The following is a 16239-nucleotide window of genomic DNA, read 5'->3' as shown; positions in this document are numbered from 1 at the left end:
GGGGTGGGGGTGCGGTGGGGTGGACAGGATGAGGACGGGATGGAAGGAGGAGCTGTACTCGGGAACGGAGCAGAATTCTGGGGCGCTGAGCCCAGGCCTGGGGGCTGCTCCTGCAGCCCTCCCTTCTCTCCATCTCTCTCTCCCTCCCTCCTCCTCTCTGAGAGGCCTTGGGGGGCCCTCCCTATCCAATTAACAGAGAAGGAGCAATCAAAGGGAAGTTGTTAATTTGCTGATGCTCATTAGGGGCTCTTAGCACGGAGACTGTTGAGGTCTGATGGTGTCAGATGATGAGGAGGGGGGTGTGGGGGACCAGAATTCTATCTCTAGAAGCTCCTTCAATCCACTTGCAGGCTGGCACGGCTCTGGCAGAGGGAAGGTGAGAGGTGTGTTCCCAGGGCTTTAAGTGAGAAGAAAGAACCTGTAATGAGAAGAGGCTGGCACAATGGAAAGAAGTTGGATGAGAATTTGAGAGGTGTTGGGGGCAGGGAGTACGTGAGAAACCAGAGAAGGACGCTGGAGATCCCTAGAGGGAGTGAGTGGGATCCCAGGAGGTAGAGTGGGATCCATTTACTGCCCCCCCCACCCCCGCCGCAGGTGCTGCCAAAGGGAAGGGGGGATCTTAGGTTCTGGTCTTGAGTTGGGGAGCTGTCCAGCAGCACCAGACGGTGCCGGAGGGCTGCCATATCCCTGGGCAGCCACTGGGTGGCAGCACTATCCCAGATACTTAGAATCAACCCAAGGGGGGCATTTGGGAGGGGGAATTCGGCCTCAAAAGGCCTCAAAGGGACCTTGGACCGGAGGAAACGTGGGGCAGGATTCTTGAAATCCAAGTGTCTTCAGGGGAGGGGAGGACCATCTTGGAGCATCGGTAATTCCCCTAACTCCCCACCCTCGCAGGTTGAGTGACACATGGAGCTTCCTCAAATGGCTGCAAATTGCTTCAGTCACCTGGGATGTTATTGAGGGAGCAGCGGGGGTGGAAGGAAGGTGATGAGGTGAGGTGGAGGCAGACAAGGACTAATCGAGGCCAAGGAGCAGCCTCGGGAGTCTGCGGGAAGATAAAAGTTGTGAATCAGGTAATCTCAGCTTCCAGAACTAGCCCTGCCATTCATTAGCATGGGCAGGTCTCTTGACCCCTCTGAGCTCAGTTTCCTCATCTGTTAGATGGGGATAATATTTATTTCACAGGAATTTCTGAGAATTATATAAGCTAATGCACACAATGTGCTAGCACATTAGCTTGTACCTGGTAAATCCCCAATAAGTAATTATAAGTAGTAGTATGTTTGGGATTCAGCCATAAAGGCACCAGTGCAGCCAAATCAGGACAGAATCCGAGAGTGGTTCTCAGCCCAGGCTGCACATTTGAATCACTTGGGGGGCTTTTTAAAGTGATGCTGTGGCCCCACCTTAGTCCAATTAAATCAGAATCTCTGAGTGTAGGGCCCAGATTTCCTAGCTTTTCAGGACCTTTAATATATAGCAGCCCGTCTCGAGAAACCTTGATCTTGAGAATCCACAGGTCTGAATCAAAGCTTCAGTATGATTCCTTATATGACAGGCCCAGGTCTAGAAGTTCTTTTCTTTCTTTCTTTCTTTCTTTCTTTCTTTCTTTCTTTCTTTCTTTCTTTCTTTCTTAGATTTTATTTATTTGAGAGAGAGCACATGACATGATGGAGAAGCAGACTCCCTGCTGAGCAGCTGGGCTGGACGTGGGGCTCCATCCCAGGATTCCAGGATCATGCCCTGAACTTAACTGACTGAGCCACCCAGGTGCCCCAGAAGTTCTTTCTTTCTTTTTTTTTTTTTTAAGATTTATTTATTTATTCATTCATGATAGACATAGAGAGAGAGAGAGAGGCAGAGACACAGGCAGAGGTAGAAGCAGGCTCCACGGAGGGAGCCCAACGTGGGACTGGATCCCGGGACTCCAGGACCTTGCCCTGGGCCAAAGGCAGGCACCAAACCGCTGCGCCACCCAGGGATCCCCCCAGAAGTTCTTTCTTATGCACAATCTAAGTACCTCATGTTATTGTTTCCAATTCACTGGAGATGAGATGGATTCCCCACACTGGTCCCCCATCCCTGCCCTGTGCATTTCAGCAGACCTACACTGTTTCAAATCCCAGGACTGGCCCTGGGGACATGGTGAAGAGTGGCATAGTCACTGTCTTCAAAATCTCCCTGTGTCCAAGGATAGAGAAATGTGTTGACGAGTGACTCTAGTGCAAAGGCTGGAAGTAAAAGTGAGGGATGAGTCTGGGCTGCCAGCGCCGGGGGACAGAGGGGCAAGTCATACCGACAGGGGTTTGAGTTGCAGGGATGAGGAAAAGGAGAAGTGGGCTTCAGCAAGATGACACTTGAGGGAACCAAAGACTGTGATTAGTGTCCCATTGCTCCTTTCTGTTTCTCTGGACCCACCTACCTCTTATGCAGGAAGTGACAGATCCCTGCTCCTTCAGCCTCCTCCAAGTCCCTTGCCCACACTTCCCTCCTCTTCGGCTCCTATAGTCCCTAGACCTCAGTGCCCTCTCTCCCTTGGGGCAGAGAGAGTGAGAGAGAAGGAGGCCTGGAAATATTCCTCCCCCCACTGGCATGAGCCCTCTGGCCAGGAGCCCCACCCACCCCACCCCCAAGCGTTGGCACTGCGCTCACCACTCACCACTCACCAGAGTCTAATCCCACCTCTGTCACACCAGTGCTGTGTGATTATGGCCGAGTTACTGAACCTGTCTGGGCCTCACTGTTTCAACAAGCCATGAAACCTGGCTAAAGCTCACAATGATGAAATAACGTATGCCTAGGAAGCAGTAGGTGCTCCATCAGTAGTAGCGAGTATTATTTTCTTCCCGAGAGGCTGATGGGGGCAAATTCCCCCTGGACCCTTCCTTTGCAGATGGCCCCATCTGCTCTAGGTACAGAAGCACCCTCCAGCCTCTCAGAGACAAGGGGGAAGGGAGGAGGGCAAAGAGGGGGCGAGGCCCCCTGGGACTCCCAGGCAGCTCTTCTTTGCTCCCCCATGCGTGAAATCACACAAGCCCCAATCTGTCTGCATCCACTTCATCTGCCAGCTCAGCAAATGCAGAGACAATTAAGGAGTTAATTAGCAGGCGGGTGGGAAGGGGCTGTGGACCCGAGGCTGATGGGGCCCATCAACACACCCTCCCTCACCCCTCTGGGCTCCATGTTGCCCCTGCTATCCTCATCTTCCCTCCTTTCCCCCCCAACCCCCGCTGCTTTGTATTTTCTGGTCCCAGTGCTCCTCTTACCCTCATGGCTCATTTCTCTGCTACCCTCACCCTTTCCCCTGAACCCAGCGCTGTCTTGTCTTCTTCCCTGATCCTATCTCTGATCTCTCTCCTCCCCCATCTAGCTTGTCCACCCTTTCCTATCCAAGTCACAGCCTCTTCCATCCTTTGGGGCTCACCCTTCTCCCCATGTCCCACTCTTCATTCTCCACCCTTTCTCCCTCTCCCTTCTCTAACTTGAATGTGGGTCTCAGAGGATGTGCCTTGTTCACTCATTACGAGTGTGGGGTTCCAGGAGCCAGTGGGTTCAGGGTCGCCTGCCAGGCTGGGTCCCCACCTCTGTAATTGGAAGGGGTCTCCAAGAAGGTCCTTACCTTCTCCCAGCATCTCTCACTCCTGGCTCTGGTAGGGGGAGGGTATTTCAGTGTCTTCCCTGTGCCAATGCCTCTGGGGGCTCTCTCCCCAAACTGCTACCGCTGCTATTCTCAGAGTCTTGGCAGTTATTCTGCACACCCAGGACATGTTGGACCCTTCTTTTCTTCTCCCTTCCCCCCCAGAGAAGGGGACCAGCAGATGGCCAACCTTCTTCCATCATACAGCCCAATTTGTGTGTCATTGTATCACTCTGGGAGTCATGGCTCCAGAAGAAATGGATGATTAAAGAGAAAACAGAGAGATTGAGAGACAGAGAAAGGCAGAGTACAAGAGAGAGGTGGAGAGATTGGGGTCAAGGCAGAGATTAAAAGGGCAGGTGTAGTGGAGGGAGAAGGAGGAGGGAAGAGAGATTGAGACGGAGAGAAAGGGTAAGGAGAATATAGTGATAGAGTCTACAAGATAGGGAAGAGACCGCTAAGGTCCCTCCCCTGCTTTAAAATTCTGGGTCTTTGAAGAGCGAACAAAGGAGAAACAAAAGACCCACAGAGTGCCCAGGTGGAGGAAACTTCCCTGGTTAATCCCTCACTCTGGCACTGACCTCCCATTCCCTGCTGCACCAGCTGCCTTGGCCTCTGTGTTGTGAGCTCTAGCCCCCCCAGCAGGTCTGTCCTCTGTCATCCCCTGGCACCCCCTCCTCAAGGTGAAGTGCTTCACCAGAGGGGATAGTAGCTGTCTAGACCTCCACAGGAGGGAAGGGAGTACGGGTGGTGGACAAGGCAGATGGAAGGGGGTGAGGGGATGGCAGCGCTCGGCCCACACTCAGTAGGTGTATTGGATCCTAGGCACCCTGAGGGCAGGGACTGCATCTCCAGCTCTGAGATGCCAGGCCCTGGCCCTGGCCTGGCACTTACAGCTGCCCAAAAGTGTTTAGTGAGTTGCATAAATGAGGAGCATCCCTGGGGACCAGGGCTGGGTCTGAGGGGCCCTTGGGCTTGGGGACATCTTCCATCCTCTGCATCCCTTGGCCCTGTGGGGTGTTTGTGTCTCTGAACAGTCCCTCAGTGGAGTACAGTCCTCCCCTCTTCTTGCCCCCCCAGCCCAGGAGGACCCTTCTAAGCCCATGCCTTCCCCATGGAGCCTCCTCCCACCTTACCCAGGCCCCTCTGGAAGGCGCAATCTCAGCGCTCAGGGCAGCCTTTGAGCCGGAGGAGGCAGTGCCGGTGAATAATTCATGGGGCTGGGAGGCCCTTATCTCCCAGGCCGGTCCCACCCGGGGCCCCTGCGCTGGGCCGCTGTCCCGCGGCTCCCCGCTTTATCTCGACGCCCAGCTTGTAATGCAGCCCGCCATATCACAGGCAGAAGGGGAGATTAATTTTCTGGTTTTGCATGGGCGGGGAGGAGGAGGGGGCGTGGGGAGGTGCTGGGGAGCAGAGGCTGGGATCTTTCCGATTTCAGACTCCAGCGGCTTAATCCTCTCCCAGGCCTGCAGGAAGGGGAGGAAGAGGGTGTTGCAAGCCAAATTTCATCATCAGCGGCAGCCCCAACAGAGGGAGGAGGAGGCGAGGGGCAAACAGAAGGAAGAAGCAGGGCGCTGGCGCAGAAAAGGGACTTGTTTGGAAACAGGGTGAAAGGCAACCCTCTCAGCCTGGGCTTACAGACTGCTCGGCTCGTCGGGAGAAGAGACTTGGACATGTGGGGCGCACATGTGGCCACATATGTGTACACACGGGAGTTCTGGGCACACGGGCATACCTCTCAGGGAAGTGGCACCAGCATCAGGGTCCGCCACACGTCACATGCGGCCTGGCATGGAAGAGGGAGAAAAACAAAAACAAAAAACATTGACTGACTGGAGGGTTGAATGTCTGGGAGAATGCTGATGAGCTGAGTGGATGTAGCTCCACATGCTCCTGGAATGCGGCTCTGCCATTTTTCCATCTGCCCCGTGGGCCCTGGCACACAGGGACTGCTGGCTCCTTCCATTTCCTGTGCTTCTCTGGTCTGCGTAGACCAGCGAGGGTGGGGACACTGACCTGGGGAGCCTGGAGGTCCCTGCTTCTTCTGCTTCGATGACAGCCCCCAGAGCTAGAGGAGTCCAACACCCGATAACTGAGCACCTATTATGCACCAGGACCTGGGCAGGGCAGGCACGCGTTCCCCAAGATCAATATTAGAAGTGAGCCTCACCTTCAAGGAGCTTCTGGCCCAACTTGGAGGACCAGATACATACATATTTGACTGCGATGCTTGACAGAATGTGATGCTTGCCGGGAAAGAACTGCTAATAAAGTGCTCCACGGAGGAAGAAAGTTGAAGATGACGGAGCATTTGAGATGGGTTTTGAAGCATGGGTAGGAGTTTGAATTAGCCGTAATGGCATAGGAAAAAGAGGTAAGACATTTTAGGAGGAAAAATAAATGGAAGAAATGACCACAGAAGGTGAGGGTGAAGCAAGGAGATAATAACTTTGTCTGGTGGGTGAGGGGGAAGAGTAAGGGCCACACTGCGAAGCAGGCACAAGTGAGGACATGAAGGTTCTTGACATGTGGAAGGAGCCTGCATTTGTCTGGAGCCACTAGGGAGCAGCTGAGGGTTTTTGAGCAGGAGGTGGCGTGATCAAAGTGGTACCAGGGATGATAAAGATAGCCAACGTTATTGAGCTGTTGTGCGCTGGGTATTGTTCTAAGTGCTATGGAAGCAATTCTCTCATTTAATCCTCACAGCTACCCTCTAAGTAGGTAGTAATATTATCCCATTTTATAGATGAGCAAATGGGGTCACAGAGGTCTTGGCAAGAGGATGGGAATTAATTGAAGTCAGTAGATATCACAGATGGGAAGTTTAGGATGATAAATTCTTTAACGTCTCAGACACTTTTGAACATGGAGGGGAATACTCATTATTTTTTTCTACTTTGATGTCCAATTTATTAATCTTTATTCAATTATTAACATTCCCCTAAATATTCTCATACCAATTATACAACCAATAAATCAAAAACTTATGAATTTGGCAAATTGCGTTTCCCCAAATAGTTAAACATTGATTGCAAATGAAATCAATTAAACTCTTCATAAATCAGGTTTTCTTAAAAACTTTCAACATCTTGAAGAGCAGACAAAACAATGTCACAATGGTTGCCCTGCCCCCAAAGCCCATTACAAAAAACCCCTGAATATCATGAATTTAAATTTCTTTGTTCAATATTTCTAACATTATTTTCTTCATTCTTATTCTTTTTTTCTTCCAGGGGTAGGATTTTTTCCTGTCTTAAACTAGAGAGGCAAGGTTTACCTGTTCCAGAGAGCTGAGGGTGCAGAGTGGGTTGCTGGTTGCTGATCTGGGACCAGGCACAGGGCCCTGGCAGGGTGGGGCTTCCAGACAGATTCTCCTGGACTTCATTATGCAGCCCTTCACCTATTCCATCAGGAACTGTCCTCTTTATGCTTGGACCAATCGCAGATTCTGAGTTTTTGTGTGTGACCCTAATCTTTTCCCCAGAATGATTCTACTTCTGAGTGCCTTATCTTTACAGTACAGCCCACTGTGTTCTGAGTGGGGCCCGGTCTGGTTCAGCTAAGTCTAAAGCCCTTGGTCAATTGGTTAACTGGAGCTACATCCTTCCCTTCTCCTCTGCCGCTAAGACCTACACTATTGTGAGCTAGGGCGCTGAAGCAAGGGTCTAAGACGAGGCATTAAAGACTTGAATTAAAGCAGTGGCAATGGAAATAAAAAGGCAAGGACAGTTTTCAGAGACTCCATGAAGGCACAATTGACTTCTATTAAATGGGAGAGAATAGTTTACCTCATAGAATCAAATAAAAATACATGGGAAGGTTCTTTGTGGCGAATAAGAACCACTAAGTCTGAGTTGTTTTTGCTTTTGTTATTATGTTACCATTATGAGATGGCCAAGGACAAAGCCTTAGGGAGGTCACCCAAATTTAAGGGACACGAAGCGAGACAGAGGGCAGGAAAGGAGGCTGGAAGAGAAAGGGAACTGAGGAAGATCGCTCAAAGAGAAGAACCAGGAGAGAGAGAGGTGTCATGTGGACCAAGCGGGTGGGAGGCATGAAGACAGTCAGGTGTGTCTTCTGGAGGTCCAGGAGAGAAGAGGCTGAACTAGTGTGGGGACAATATGGGTGTGTCGGGAGGAAGAAAGGAAACAAAAGAGGTGAGTGGAAACTTAGAGACAGAAGTGGCGGATGGGGACTGTCTGGACATGTTGAAGAAGGGCCAGAGGGGGAGCTGGCAATTCTAAGGTCATGCATCTGGGGGTGGAGGGCCTGGGCAGATGCAGGAAAGGAAGGTTGGGGTGGCCCTGGGGCCCTATCGTGCATAGAGCGAAGCCCCGCCCCCCGCCCCCCACGTGAGGTTTGACTCTCCTTTGCTAACAGACACTATTCTGTCAGCCGCATGGCTCTTGGCTTTCTAGCCCGGCCATCACCCTCCACCTAACCTCCACTATTCTCATGGGAATTAGAATCAGAGAAGTTCAGAAGCAGTAGAGTCTTCAGAGGTCATCTGATCTGCCCTCCACCTTCAACTACCACCATTAAATAGATGAGGACATTGAGCAAAAGTGGCACGATTAGTGAGTGACAAATCTGGGATTAGAATCCTGATGTCCGGGATCCCTGGGTGGCTCAGTGGTTTAGCGCCTGCCTTTGGCCCAGGGCACGATCCTGGAGTCTCGGGATAGAGTCCCGCGTTGGGCTCCCTGCGTGGAGCCTACTTCTCCCTCCTCTGCCTCTCTCTCTCTCTCTCTCTCTCTTTCTCTCTGTCTATCATAAATAAATAAATAAATCTTAAAAAAAAAAAAAGAATCCTGATGTCCTTACTCCCAATCTAATATAATTTACCCCTGTCACTCAACCTGATGATTCTACTGCAGGAGGATTTGGCTCCATGACACCCAATATCACCTGGCTACTTAAAGGGATTTTTCCGGATATAGGCTTTATTTTGGCTTACCAGACCCAAAAACCTTGGCATTGGGGGGATGATTAGGGTGTTTAGTAGTAGTCATGGAAGGTATGAGACATCAGAAAAGAGCGTCCTTTCTGTGCTTATCTAAGAACAGAGGTAATATTGGGGGGATTTTAAGAAATAGTAGGTAGTCAGAAGTGGGGAAAGATCAGAGGAAGGAGCTAGAGGCAGAAGAACTGGAGAGGATGGGCTCCCCTGAGCTTAGCAAAGCTCTAGCCTAAAGCCTCTGAGAAGAATTGAGAGAGGGAAGATAAGGTGGTGGTGGTGGTGGGCTTTGTCCTATGGGAATGTGGAGCTGGAGACCAAGGATGGGAGGACTCAGTATAGGACCGGGTGGATGGCTTCATCCAACTTTCGGGAACAGCAACCCAGCCCCCAAACTGGCAACACCTCTCTGTCTCCCCTGGGCCTTTGACCACTCTCTTCTCCTTCCTTTGATTGCTGGTGGTAATTGCTCTCCATTTGGCCATTACTTAGCTCATTAATTGCCTAAAGGAGAACATCATCCTAGGGTGGGGGTGATTGGCAAAGAAAGCAATGGGATAGGAGGACTCTAGGGGAACGGAAATGGACCTGGACCTGGAAGGGGGCTGGAGTGCAATAGAGGAGAGTTGTATATCTGGGTCTAGTCAGTGGCGCTCCTCTGCTCAGATCTAGTTTGGAGGAACCGCTTTTCAACTCTAATATAGACACCAGGGACACCTGGGTGGCTCAGTGGTTGAGCGTCTGCCTTTGCTCAGGGTGTGATTCCCGAGTCCCAGGATCAGGTTCCTCATCCCGCTCTCTGCATGGAGCCTGCTTCTCCTCCTTCTGCCTGTGTCTCTGCCTCTCTCTCTCTGTGTCTCTCGTGAATAAATAAATAAATAAATAATCTTAAAAAAATAATATGGACACTAATACTTTAATTCTCTGGTACCCTACCATCCTTTTTTTTTTTTTTAAGATTTTATTTATTCATGAGAGACACACACAGAGAGAGAGGCAGAGGGAGAAACAGGCTCCATGCAGGGAGCCCCAACGTGGGACTCGATCCCGGGTCTCCAGGATCACACCCTGGGCTGCAGGTGGTGCTAAACCCACTGTGCCACCGGGGCTGCCCCTACCCTACCAACCTTGATGCAATCACACTCTCCATCTTTCCTCCTCCACCATCATCATTACCACCATCGCCATTGCAGTAGGAGCCTCTAAGGTAATTCCCACTGGCCACTGCCTCCCAGTAATTCATGTCCTTATATAAGCCTAGCCCCTCAAGTGTGGGCTGAATTAGTGTTAGTGAGGATGTGGAGAAAAAGGAATCCTCATGCACTGTTCGTGGGAATGCAAGCTGGTGCAGCCACTGTAAAAACAATAAGGAGTTTCTTCAAAAAGTTAAAAATAGAACTACTTTACAATCCAGTAATCTCACTACTGGGTATTTATCCGAAGAAAACAAAAACACTAATTCAAAAAGATATATGCACCCCATGTTTACTGCAGCCTTATTTACAATAACCAAATATGGAAACAACCTAAGTGTCCTTTAAGAGACAAATGGATAAGGAAGATGCGATCTGTGTGTGTATGTGTGCACACACATGTGTGTAAAATGAATATTATGCAGCCTTAAAATAGGGTGAGATATGCCATTTGTTACAAAATATGTGGATATAGAGGATATTATGCTATGACCTCACTCATATATGGAATCCAAAACAACAAATGAATAAACAAAATAAATGCAGAACCAGACCTATAAATACAGAGAACAAACTAATGGTTGCAGAGGGGTGATGGGGTGGGCAAAGTGGTGAAGGGAAGTGGGAGATACAGGCTTCCAGTTATGGAGTGAGTAAGTCATGGGAATGAAAGGCAAAGCATAGGGAATATAGCCAATGGTATTTTTTTTAGTTTTATTTATTTATTCATGAGAGACACAGAGAGAGAGGCAGAGGGAAAACCAGGCCCCATGCGGGGAGCCCAATGTGGGACTCAATCCTGGGACTCCAGGATCATGCCCTGGGCTGAAGGCAGGCGCTAAACGGCTGAGGCACCCAGGGACCCAGTGGCCGATGGTATTGTAATAGTGTTGCGCGGTGACAGACGGCAACTACACTTTGGTGAGCGTAGTGTAACACATAGAGAAGTTGAAGCACCGTTACACACCTGAAACTAATGTAACGTTGTATGTCAACTATACTCCATAATTTTTTTAAAGCATGGGCTGTGTTTAATGGCTGGCTGATGGTAGATAGAATAATGACTCGCTTCTAGTGAGGGGATTGGGTGATGGGATGTTACCTCAAGATTAGGTTACAGAGAGACTGTAGCTTCTGTCCTGGGTACTCTCTCACTTGCACTGAGGAAACCCAGCTGCCATGTTGCCAGCTACTCAATGGTGACAAAGAACTGAGAGAAGCCTCAGGCCAACGCCCAGCAAGGCCCAAGAGCCCAGGAGGAACTGAATCTTGCCGATAATCACGCATGTGAGTTTGGAAGCAGATCCTCCATCGGTGGAGACTGCAGATGAGATCGTAGCCCCTGCTGACACACTGGTTGCAGTCTTATGAGAAAATGAGCCAGAGGCACCTACCTAAACCCAGATGCCCAGATTCCTGACCTGCAGAAACTAGGAGATGATAAGTGTGTGTGTGTGTGTGTGTGCGTGTGTGTCTGGTTTTTTAAAAAGATTTTATTCATTTATTCATAAGAAACACACACAGAGAGAGGCAAAGACACAGGCAGAGGGAGAAGCAGGCTCCACGCAGGGAGCCTGACGTGGGACTCGATCCCGGGTCTCCAGGATCACACCCTGGGCTGAAGGCAGTGCTAAACCGCTGAGTCTCCCAGGCGTCCCAAATGTGTGTTTTGAAGCATTAAGTTTTGGGGGTAATTTGTTCTGCAGCCATAGGTAGTTAATATGGCCACCATCACCACCACCACCACTATCACCACCATCACCATCACTACCACCATCTTCAAACTCACATCATCCAAGTCACCACCATCACTACCAACACCATCATGCTCAGCTCACCACCATACCAGCCATTACAGCTATCAGCACGTCACCACCATCCCCACCCCTACTTTATATTTTTAAAGATTTTATTTATGTATTTGACAGAGAGAGAGAGAGAGAGAGAAAGAGAGAGAGAGAGAGGGAGAGAGAGAGAACATAAGCAGGAGGAATGGCAGAGGGAAAGGGAGAAGCAGACTCCCTGCTGGGCAGAGAACCCAACATGGGGCTTGATCCCAGGACCCTGGGATCAAAACTTGAGTTGAAGGCAGATGCTTAACTGACTGAGCCACCCAGGGCTCCCCCCCACCACCTCTACTTTATTTATTTTAAAGATTTATTTATTTATTTATTTACTTACTTATTCATGAAAGACACAGAAAGGCAGGGACACAGGCAGAGGGAGAAGCAGGCTCCCTGCAGAAGCCTGATGCAGGACTCGATCCCAGGACCCCAGGATCATGCCCTGAGCCTAAGGAAAATGCTCAACCAGTGAGCCACCCAGGCGTCCCCCACCTCTTCTTTAAATTCAAATGTGGATTCTATAATGAGCACCATCACCACAATCATCACCTCCAGCTGTAAATGTTTTCCTAACACCCCATATGTACCAGACTCTATGCAAGCCTCAAGATTACAAAGAGGTAGGAGTTAGGACCATAGTCTGGGCCCTCAGAGAATCAGCTGGGGACTCTCTTGTGGGATCAGGACACGTTCATAAAAAGTGAACAGTAAGTCAAGGAAGGCTAACCTTATTGCCACTTTGCATGGCAGGCAAGGCTTCATGGAAGTGTCAAAGGATGGGTGAGACCCGATAAGCAAAGAGGGAGGGGAAGACATGAATCAGCCTGATGTGTCAGGCTGAAAATAAAGTGAGATCTGCCCAGAGGGGAGGACCATGTAGGGGGGCAGTGGGAAATGAAGTTGGAACTGGAAAGGAAGCACATGAAGGTACAATGCATCTGTGCAGGGCTCTACACTTTCTACACAGAGCATTCTCTGTGCTCAGTTGGTTAAGCAGTGCCATCCCCTCAGAGATCTGCCCAGGTTCCCAGCTCAGTCAAAGGAACCAGGTCTGGGACGGAACCTTCAAACCTTCTGCTCCAATCGGAGGAAGCATGGAGTGATGTCCAGCCCACCTGAATCACAGTTCCTCCCATATAGCCCTTGCATATAAAAATGGGCAAGTTAACCAACCTCGAGCTGGTGCTGGTTACACCTCCTTCTCAGGCTGTTGCAGAGACCAGATATCATATGAAAAACACTGCAGATGTTTCCAGGCAGCCCAGAAATGAATGTTATTTCCATCCCCTTGGCTCCCTGCGCCCTCTCCAGCCTAGCACCTTGTCCGTTTGCCTGGAAGCTGGACAGAAGTTGCCTCATTTGCATCCATCGCACAACTCTAGGGGGCAGTTAGCCTGTAAACATGAGGGTAGGAGGTTGGAAAGATACGCTATTGACCAGCTGTTTCTAAAACCTCCCCCTCTAGAATGTCTTTCAGGATTGGCCCAGGAGCGTCAACTCCTCAGTTCAGGCCTGTTTGACAAAAACAAAAACAAAAAGATAATCCTCTTCTGCCTTTTCCAGAAAAACTATTCCCTCTGCCTACTGGGGAGGGTGGGACCCAGAGCCACGATCCTAGGGCTGGAAGGAACCCTCTAGAATTTCTGGATGAAGCTCAGGCCCATCCTTGGCCAGGGAACATATCAATAATTCCCACGTAGCAGGGAGACAATGCTATGTCACATGTACTTACAACTTTCTTATCCTGAGGCTTTGCTGACACTCACTACCACCCCAGGACATACGTAGGCCTTATTATTTGCTTCATCTTCACTTCTTAGATGAACAAATGGGAGCTCAGAGAGGTTAAGTGATGTGACCCAAGACCACTGATGTGGTGAATAGCTGAGCTGACCTCAGGATGCCCAATGCCATGTCATGCCCCAACCCCACAGTGCCCTAGGCTCTGAGATGCTCAGCGACTTGCCTGAAGTCCCTCATAGATGCTGCAGGGGGTTGGAACCCAGGTCTCCTCTCCAGCCCCTAGAGCACTGTTCTTTCTGCTCCATCACCCTGCACTGGGTAGAAAAACTGCTCCTGGGAAGCACAAGTTTGGCAGTGGGGAGGGAGTAATGATGGGAGGAGAGAGGGGAGGGAGCTGCAACCCTGCGGGTGACTGCAGAGGATGGGGTCAGTATGGAGATGGGAGGGCTGGGACTCCAGGGTCCCCAGTTGGCTGGGGCTGGGACCAGCCCTCCCCACTCCATCAGGCCTGAGGCTGCGGCTGCCAGTGTTCCTCCGCCAAGACCCCTGGAGAGCCCGAAATCAAATATTCCTCTTTCCCTGTTCAGGCAGCCTTATTGCCATTGACAGCAAATGTATTGCTCTAATCTTTTCTCATTTTGCCAAGATGGGCTCCATCCTGACCTCCCTCCCAGCCTTGGAGGCTTCACAGAAGTGGGAGGGATGTGCTGAGGTGGGAGGGAGGTGCAGGGGCTGGGCTGTAAATGGGGCAGCTGCAGTGACCCTAGATTTGATAATGCCTTGTCTCTAGAAGGCAGGAAGACTAAAAAATTGGGAGCTCTCTGCGTGGGGGTAACCCATGGCTGAGGGTTCCCCTGTGAAAGCAGACGGGAAAGGCTTGGTGGCAATGGGGAAACAGCCCTGGGGGCCTCAGGGAAGTGGACTTCTGCAGAGCAGACGGGCCTGGTGTGTATGTGTACACTCACATGTGTGTTGGAGCCAAAATTCTAAGCTTGGGAGATGGTCCTGTTCAGATAGGGGAAGGCAGGGTGTGCCCACCCTCTCCAGAGTGGCCAGCCTGCCCCGCCTGTCCTGCTGTCCATTCTGCTGTCCAGAGGAGCCTTGCCAATATGAATGCCCCCTGCTTTTCTGGTTGCTTCTCCTTCTGGTCTTCTCCGCCTAGAAGAGCACTCAGGCTTGGCAAACCTCAGAAAGGTATCCTGGGAGGGCCAGAGGTATGGGAGGGCAGAAGGAATGAGGCTTGGGAGACACTCAGCCTGGGAGTCAGGGCTGGTACCCAGAGCCCAGGCCAAGGGGAAGAGGGGCTGTGTTGGGCAGTGTGGTTGTGGGAAGCAATTCACCGCTTAGGGCCAGCCAGGATACATAAGAGAGGAACAGCAGATGAGTGGAGCTTGGCCAGGAAGGAGAAGGGGGTGGCCCATCTAGAGCAAGAGTAAGGCCTGAAGGCGTGAGGATCCAGTGCTCTGGCCCAAGGGAGCTGGGGGCCCCGGGTCCTTCTTCATTTGTTCTGCTAAGATCAAGCCTGAGAGAGAGAGAGAGAGAGAGAGAGAGAGAGTCAGTTCTAGGGTGGTATAGAGTCTCTGTGTCCCATCACGTTCCGCTCATATACCCTCAGGTTGGGCTGCAAGGTCTTCTGGATCCCGACAGTTTGACTATGACAGCCTCAGCCTCTGGGGTTTGTATGTGACCCTTCCCTCTGGCTCTCGCCAGCGAGAAATTCCTGACTGGAGAGGCTGAGCTGGGTCAGAGCTGTGCCCAGGGTTCAGCAGGGCTGGGGTTGAGGGGTGTGGGGGTGTGGTGAGAGGGTGGAGGGAGGGCGATGCCTCTCCTGTCCTCCTCTCTTGCCCTGAGCCACTGCCTTCTATTCTCCAGTGATCTTTATTTCCCTTTGTATACAGAACTCCTGCCTGGACTCACCTTCCTGCTCCTCTCTGATCGTCCTCAACTCCACCTTCGGGAAGGCTTTCCTGCCTCCACGGGTCTTCATCAGGTCCCTGCATTCCCGAGCTGTGTGCCTAAGGCCACTCGGGATGGCCATCTGTGCTTTGTTTGCTACCTTTTCTGAGGATAGCTGAGGTGAAATGGGAGGACCCTTCTACATGGCACCCTAGGACCTGGAGCTCAAGGTTCAACCAGATGGGAATCACCACTCACTGCCACAGGTGTATGCACAGTGCTAAGTGACCAGGGACACAGGTCACTGTCCTCTCTGAGTCCCTTACCTCCCTCAACTCTGGAGCTACATCTCTCTTACAGAGCCTTCTGTGTGACAGGTCTCAGCTGCGGTCTATAGATCCAGGACTGGAGCCTCGGTCCCACCCTATCTCAGTTTGGAGGAGCCCTCTGGCCCTGGGGGGGGGGGGGGGGGGGGCTCAGTTTCCACATCCTACAGGGCGTCAGCGCCCTCTGGCGGTCGAAGGCCCATTCACCAGTACAGCTGCGCAGGATGGCAGTTGAAAGGGTCTTCAGAGGATATCTTAGCCCAGAGATTTCCAACCTTTTAAATTCCCAAAAAAGTTTCCATGATCCTGCCATATTAACAAGTGTGTGTGTGTGTGTGTGTGTGTGTGCGTGTGTGTGTGCATGTGTGTGTGTTTAAGTAAACTCTTTGGCCAACTTGGGGCTCAAATCCACGACCCAAGATCAAGAGTTGCTTGCTCTACTGTCTGAGTCAGCCAGGTATCCCAACAGTTGTATTTTTAAAATCTATTGGTTTAGAACATATGTAATAACTGAATTTGGGGCTGCGTCACTAAAACTCATTTGTATTTTAACCCCCCCACCCCCTCCCCGGGCAATCGCACAGTTACACAGAGACAGGTTCCTCAGTCTTCATGGGGCCTGGGGACCATGATCCATCCA

Source organism: Vulpes lagopus, chromosome 21 (genome assembly GCF_018345385.1).
Source record: "Vulpes lagopus strain Blue_001 chromosome 21, ASM1834538v1, whole genome shotgun sequence".
In the NCBI taxonomy this organism is placed as follows: domain Eukaryota; kingdom Metazoa; phylum Chordata; class Mammalia; order Carnivora; family Canidae; genus Vulpes; species Vulpes lagopus.
The sequence above is the reverse complement of the archived record's forward strand: the minus strand, read 5'-3'. Positions refer to the sequence as shown.